At 43.3% G+C, this 8,171-nt stretch overlaps 1 non-coding gene across 1 annotated transcript; it reads left to right on the plus strand.

The window, feature by feature from the left end:
• Positions 1 to 7,744: 7,744 nt before the first annotated feature.
• Positions 7,745 to 7,818, plus strand: Trnat-ugu (transfer RNA threonine (anticodon UGU)). Its single transcript has one exon. It is a non-coding gene; the product is annotated as a tRNA-Thr (tRNA).
• Positions 7,819 to 8,171: the final 353 nt, after the last annotated feature.

Genomic DNA, 8,171 nt, shown 5'->3' on the forward strand with positions numbered 1-8,171 from the left:
GGCGACTTTCTGAATGTAAAGAATACTGAAATTTTTCTCGAGGTTGCCTTCTTTGTTACTTTTCTCAAGCCCAGCCGGTGCGCGTGACAGTGCGTCCGCAACAATGTTCTCCTTGCCGGGAATGTAGACTATTGTGAAGCGGAATTCTTGCAGAAACAATGCCCAACGTTTTAACCTGTCATGATTTAATTTTGAAGACATAAGAAATTGTAATGCACGATGATCACTGTATACTTTTACGTGCTTACCAGAAAGAAAGAAACGGAATTTGTTAAATGCCCAAACGATAGCTAAAGCTTCTAATTCAGTAACTGAATAATTTTTTTCAGATTTTGTTAGCACTCGGCTAGCAAAAGCAATGGTTTTCTGAACGGTAGTGTCATTTTCTATGGCTTCTTGAAATAAATGGGCACCAAGACCGACTTTAGAAGAATCCGTGCTAAGGCAGAAATCTTGTGACAGATCTGGATGAGCTAGTATTGGCGCGTTAAGTAGCGATTCTTTCAAAGAATTGAATTCCAACTGTGCTTGTTCGTCCCAGTTCCAAATAGTATTTTTTCCAGTGAGAGAACAAAGTTTTGGTGTAACAAGAATTTGCATATTCAGAAAACGACGGTAAAAATTTACGAGACCTAGAAAACTGCGGACTTGTCTTTTTGTAGATGGAACTGGAATGGCTCTGATTGCTTCTAACTTTTCAGGATCCGGCTGAATGCCTTCAGAAGAAATAATATGTCCCAAAAACCTCACCTTTGACCTACCGAATTCAGACTTTTCCAAGTTAACTGTAATTCCAGATTCTGCAAAAATATGTAACACGCTGTTGAGGACGCGATTGTGTTGTTCCCATGAGGCTTCTGCTATCAGAATATCGTCTACATATAATGTGATGTGACGTTTTAAGAATTCAGGTAATATGGAATTTAGCCCGCGAATGAATGCTGCTGAAGAAATGTTCAAACCAAAAGGAAGTTTCCGAAACTGATAACAAACGCCGAAACAAAGGAAAGCTGTGTATTTTCTACATTCTGGATGAAGTTCGATCTGATAAAAGCTGGATCTGAGATCAATGGAAGACAACACTTTTACACCATTAAAATTTTGAAGAAGTTCTTCCATCGTCTGCGGCCTGTCTGTTTCAGGAATAATGATAGTATTGATTTGTCTCGAATCTAAGACAAGTCTGATCGATCCATTTTTCTTCTCAACAACATGTAACGGATTGTTGTATGAGCTTACTGCAGGCTCAATAATGCCCTCGTCAAGCATAGATTGTATTTCTGTTCTAACACGGTCCCTATAATGCGCCGGAATTACGTATGGTCTAACACAAAATTTAGTATGCTCACGAACACGAAATTGGTATTGAAATCCCTTGATTGTTCCTGTTTTGTGAGTAAAAACTGTGGAATGTGCTTGTAAAATCTTAAAGAGGTCCTGCCTATCAGTGTCATTACAACTCTCAATTGTTTGAATTTTATTCTGAATTAACTCATTAATTTCAAATATGCCGTCGATGTCATCCCTGTCAGTACTTGCAGAGTGATTGTTAGTGTCTAGTTCCGTAGAAAATTCCGAACTGTTATCTAACAGAAGGTAAAGCCGATTAATTTCCTCATCATGGTTTGAGAGCCAGTCTTCAAATTTCAAAGCTATTGACTTACCTACTTTCTCTAAACTTATTTCAGCATCGTGAAAGCTTAAGATTGCTTTGTATTCATTCAAAAAGTCTACTCCCAGTATAATTTCCGTCGACAATAATGGAACAATAAGGAAGTTCGTAGAGAAGCTGTGGCTTTGACAAAAGAATTCTAAGTTGGTTTGTTGGCGTACATCTACACTTTTTCCAAAGATTGCACCTTGTAATTTAATCTTACGTAACGGAAGTGTGGGGCAATCGTTCGATTTGTTGCATTTGCTAAAGGCTGTTTCACTGATTACTGAAATGGGACTGCCAGAGTCAAGTACTGCCGTAAATTTTATGTCATTTACTGTAATGTGAATCACAGGATATGCAATGTTGTTATGTTTTATGTCGTGTTCCTGGAGTAAGATGTCCCTAATGTCTTCCATTTTTACGTAATTACTAGCTACGGCAGCTGCGTCGTCAGTTTCATAAGTATGTTTCGTGGCTGCCAGCGGTGTGAGTCATTGCCTATTGTCTCTTTGTTGGCGCGCGTCGTTATTGGGGTTTGGAGACCTAACTTCTACAAATTCACCGTGACGAGAGGGCCTTGCTCTGTTTGAATCCCGCCAGTTCTGATGCAATTCAGGTCTGTCTTTACGATCATATCGTCTGTCGTCATGTCGGTAGATTCCATAGTTTCTTTCTTGTCGGTCACATGGTGGAGAATTTCTCCTTGAATCGTAACTGCGCGCTGATCCGTTGCGTCTAAAGTTATTCTGTCTCCCTTGATAGTATTTATTTTGGTTCCCATATTGTCTGTTTCTCTTATTGTCTCTGTGATAGTCATTACCACGGAGAGGTGATCTTTCCCTGTAGTTATTACTACTCTGCCAACGGTTGTCATACGGGTGGTGTCTGTTTTGGTCACGATTTGTGTTGTGAGAATAGCCTTGTCGTGTCAAGTTATTACTTCTTTCATCGCGGAATTGCGATGGATGTGACCTGTAATTGTTGTGTTCCTGCTTTCGCGTTCCGCGATTGTCAGTGTCAATTTCTAATTCTTGTAAAAGTCCCTGAAATGCTTCAATGTCGTCTTTGCAACGTCCTGCCAAAATAATATGTCGTAAATGTTCAGGCAGTTTGATTAAGCAAATGCGGATGAGTTCTGAGGGGCTGTATGGGTTTGTCAGGTACTGATTCTTGTGCAACATGTCTTCAAAATATTTCACAAGACTGGAAAATTCAGACTGTTCAAAGTGTTTCATCATCATGATGCTATGTTTTACACGGTCTTGTGTGGCTTGAGACCAATATGCTGAGAGGAAGGCATGGTAAAATTCTCCCTCACTGTGGCAATCGTGAATGACCGATCGCATTCTTACAGCTGGTTCATTCTCTAAGTAGCCACACATTAATTCTAATCTGTGCTCTAACGACCAGTTGGGAGGAAAACAATGAGAGAATTGATGGAGCCATGCTTGTGGATGAATGTCGTTGCCATAATTCTTAAATGTTTTGAATTTACGTGTAGTAATGAACAGCTTATAGTCAAAATCGTCATGTCGGCGAGTCGCATATCGGTCATTGTTAGGTCGTGTCGGCCGTTCCATCTCACAATTCGGTGCACATTGCCAATTTCTTTCATAACTTCCGAAATGCCCTGTGTTATTATTTTGTGGCTGTTCCGTATTTCTGTGTCCCTCTTCCCGTATTGGGGCGCGAGTATCCTCTGAAATACGTAATTCTTGTACTACTTGTGCCAACTGATCTTGCACTTCCCGGATTTCTCTTTTGTACTGTGTATTGATTTGATTTTGATTTTGTTTGAATTTTCTAATTTCTACATACTCTTCAGTGTCAGTGAAGGCTACAGGTGTTGTGTTATTCAGATCATCATCTACCTTTGTAGATAAGTTAGTGAACTGATCTGAAAGTTCTGCTACTTTATCCGATAGTGAAATTATTTCCTCTGTATGTTTTTCTGAACCAAGTTTCAGAGTATCTACTGTGTCCTTTAAGTTTTCCTGAGTTTTTGCAAGTTGCGTAACCGAATCGGTAGATGCAACTGAGTCAATTTTAGCTTGCAAGGTGTTGTGATTTTCATGAACAATAGTTTGCAGTTCTTTTATGGCTGCTTCATGATTCTGTAATGCATTTTCATGACGCGAAAAAATAGGTTGGAAATGCTCACAAATTTGTGTTTTTACGTCATTACAGACTTTTTGACCTTTCGATTCAATGTGATGTAAGTCAGTAGTTAAATCCTCACGTGTTTGTTCAAGAGTTTGCTCCAATGAGTCTAACTTTTGAAGATTCTGTTCCATTGTGTCTAACTTTTTAAGATTCTGCTGTATTTGTCTCTGATTTTGTTCCATTGTGTGTAACTGTTGCTGTGTTTGTTTCTGATTTTGTTCAAGCGTTGTGTCTAACTTTTGTAGCCTTTGTCCCATTTGTTGCATTAACTGTAATAACAATGCACTGGTGTCTGAAACATGTTCCTCAGTGCTTTTCGGCAGTGAATTTGCACCGGCAACATCCACATTTTGACAAGCGGAAAACGTGTCTTGACTCATTTGAGAAAACGGTGAGGACGCAAAACCTGAATCTACAGTGTTTGCAAAATTGTGTCCTATCATTTCGGATTCCTGAGGCGAGCTGTTGCCGACCGATCGATCGATAATGCTTCCCTCTTCACTAATTGTTTCACTGTCCACGCCATTGTTTGCCGCCCGCTCCATTTCCCTATGCACAATTATCAAATTACTACTTTGAACATCAGTTAATTCATTACTCGGTGGCGCTAACACACTGATTTCATTTTCACTGTCATTTCTCAGTTTACTTTGGAGCCTAGTATTACGTTTTTCACACGCCATTATTGTTACAGTATTTCACACGACAACACAGAAAAACACAATTTGAAGATCAAAAATAAGAGAACACATTAACATAGCACTGAAAATAATATCTAGTTAATTGCAAGCGCAGCTGCGAAATACTTAGTGCAAATCTACATGCATGCCACAACTGTTTTACTATACAACAATGAAAGACTGCAACTACAAACGAAATTCTCTCTATAATTACGCGCTAGCAATAAACAAAATCTACACTAATTACACAAACTACAAGAAAAAAATCAGAAGATTCCAGTGAGGTATCCTCGGCTAAGGGTCGACATATGAAACGTCCCCTTATAACAATTTATATATGACTGTGCTTAAACTGACACACAATATTTTGTTAGCGCAACGCAATCTGACTTTCAAAATTCCCTACAAAAGGATGGCCCTGACTAACATTAAACTATACCTTTCACAAATCACTTACCTCACAAAAATCTTCGCTGCTCAAGCTACTGCAATACAGCGAGCGCCACTACTGCCAGCTAAATAAAAGATTCAAACTACTGAAGGCACTAACTACTGATAGGGATAGTTAGCAAATGAAAGATATTAATAGAGAACAAACAATGTATTTACCTTGATATCATCATATATAAATATAGCAGTTCATGAAAAATTACAAAACTCCGCCATCTCTCTCCCCACATCCACCACTGCTGGCGGCTCACCTCCAACTGCGCAACGCTACGCGCTGTTCACATCCAGCTGACGCTGCCCAACACTACAATGGCGAGTATTACAACAATGCAAAGCAGCCACAGACTGCACACAGCACAGCCAGTGATTTTCATACAGAGGTGGCATTACCATAAAAAAACCTAAACAGCCTACTTAACGTTGCCAACAAGAAAATATAAACAGCCTACTTACATAGAGAAAACATAAACAGCCTACTTACATAGAGAAAACATAAACAGCCTACTTACACAGGATCACCTTTTACTCTGGCGAAATTGCAATTTTAACAGCGTCTTGGATTAAGCGGCCCAAACACCGCCCTATTCTACCTGCCCTGCGCTAAGGGTGCTCATGTGGTATCTGGAGCTGCAAGACACATTGCGTGTCCTTCACGGTGACCGCTGTGGCTACAATACTTCACCGATCACTCGGCCAGCCGCCTCAACTGGATATACGTCTCCCGAGGATTCCGAGCCGCGAAAAGTGATGTAGGATTGTGACCGACAGCCTTCATTAATCATTTGTCATACATTTGTCCCGTCACACTCCCAGACATCTCACAAACCGCAGCCGCGGTTCATGGACGCAGAATGTTTCCTGCCTGTACGAGGACGCACGTCGGTGGGAGATCACTGCTACGTTCGACCACTGCCTCTGGAGTTTGCATTTACATACTTCCTCGTTTCATTAGTGGTCTGACCACGCCAAGCCGACCCTCTGACGGACACTCATAGGATATGGCCGTGATAGTGCCCGCAGACGTCGGACGATGTCGGAATTTTATTACACAGCGCTGAGGCAACTAATGACACGAGATCGGCCAACGGTAGTTTATCATCTCAAAGCTCACCCACTACGTCTCACTGTGGTACAGCTTGACTGTGCCCGATCCCAGGTGACGGCGCAGGATACCATCCCCACAGAAATGGCATCCGTATATCATGTCACCAGAGAGAGAGAGAGATGACACCCCAAGCGCCACTTTGCAATATCAGTAGAGATAGCAGTGGGTGGACGCATCTACTAACAACATGCCATCACTGCAGCATTTGTCCACCGTTGGCGAGAACGGAGGCATCCTGCGCGGTTTGCCTGAGCGCAGAGTAGTGGCCCAGCACGGCGTCCTGCGGGCTCCCATAACATCTGAAGACTTAACAGCTGCCTTTGCACGCCGCGCCCCAAACAAGCCACTGGCTTGACGAATTTCAAACGCGCCTTCTACTCCGTGATGGGCGCTCAGTGGATTTAGATGTTTCAAGATCTCTTCCAGGACGATTTTACCGTCCCACTGATTTCCTCCAAGGCATCATATACCTGTTTCGAAACCGGGGGGTTGTCATGACTATCGTCCTCTTACGCTCCTGAACGCGGATTATAGACTTGTCGCCTGTATACTTCACACACATGTTCAGGTCACAATCGGACACATGATCAATCCTGACCAGATATGTTAAGGCGGTGACAGCAACAACTACTGTGCACTCGGTGCCTGCCGCTACGTCACGGCGCTGGTATCAGCCTGCTGCCATCGCCATCAATTTTGATCACGTCTTTGATCGAATGTACCATAGTTTCCTTCGCGCCGTGCTCGAATACTTGGGGCTCTTGCAGGCGCCAGCAACGATGATCTTACCTTACAGCCACCACACTGAACACATCACTCTTGGGCGGTCATTGCGACAGGGATGTCCTTTATCTGGAATCTTATTCGCGGCGGCCCTCGAACCTGCGCAGCACGGCCTTCGTCGCCAACTGGACGGCATATGCATTCGAGACGTGACCTTCCAATGTGGTACCTTCGCTGAAGCGGTGCTCTGGGTGTACTCGGGCGACGAAATCCCAGCGACGCCTCAATGGTTGCGTCGCTATGGAGACGACGTACATGGCTGTTGAGAGAGGACTTCTACACTCGACAACGATCCTTCTCCAGAATGTTACCCTACTGAACGCATTAGGACTGAAGTTCTCCAGTATAGTTCGCCGAACTGCGACAGCCACATACCACCGGCTACTACAATAGATGATGCCTAACTGACAACCTCAGCTGCCGTCAGGTGTTGTTGTTATACCTCGATGTGGACAGCTGAAAATGTGTGCCCCGCCCGGGACTCAAACCCGGGATCTCCTGCTTACATGGCAGACGCTCTATCCATCTGAGCCACCGAGGACACAGATGAATAGTGCGACTGCAGGGACTTATCCCTTGCACGCTTCCCGTGAGACTCACATTCCCAACTTTCCACAATTCTACATATGTATTGTACCTTATAGACATTTTCCCACCCACTCATTACTCGCGCACGCGTTGGTGATTCCCGTAAGAGTCTGGGCAACCTGTGCGCATTCGCACAGACGAAGGTCAATGGCTGGGTAGCCTTTAACTATATATATGAGGACAGTAACGCGAGTAATGGGTGGGTGGGCAAATGTCTATAAGGTACAATACATATGTAGAATTGTGGAAAGTAGGGAATGTGAGTCTCACCGGTAGCGTGCAAGGGATAAGTCCCTGCAGCCGCGCTATTCATCTGTGTCCTCGGTGGCTCAGATGGATAGAGCATCTGCCATGTAAGCAGGAGGTCCCGGGTTCGAGTCCCGGTCGGGGCACACATTTTCAGCTGTCCACATCGAGGTATAACAACAACACTTGTCGGCAGCTGAGGTTGTCAGATAGTCATCATTTATCCCAGGGAAAAGCTGCACGGTCATCCACAGTAACTGTTCTTTCGAGAACAAGTTACTGTCTTCATATATACTGCAATAGACATGTGCGCTGCTCTGTGACAGCAGATTCCGCAATATGGATATGATTCCCCGAACGCTTTATGTCAGCCCTTACCTAGCTTCCAAACTCAATTATTTTGCACAAAATTTTCCTCTAACAGTCACGAGGACCGACAGTTTCGAAGCAGCGTACGGACAGTTTGTGAGTACACGTCACGTACTCAAAGTCCGCTACA

The sequence above is a fragment of the Schistocerca serialis genome, chromosome 2 (genome assembly GCF_023864345.2).
Source record: "Schistocerca serialis cubense isolate TAMUIC-IGC-003099 chromosome 2, iqSchSeri2.2, whole genome shotgun sequence".
Lineage (NCBI taxonomy): Eukaryota > Metazoa > Arthropoda > Insecta > Orthoptera > Acrididae > Schistocerca > Schistocerca serialis.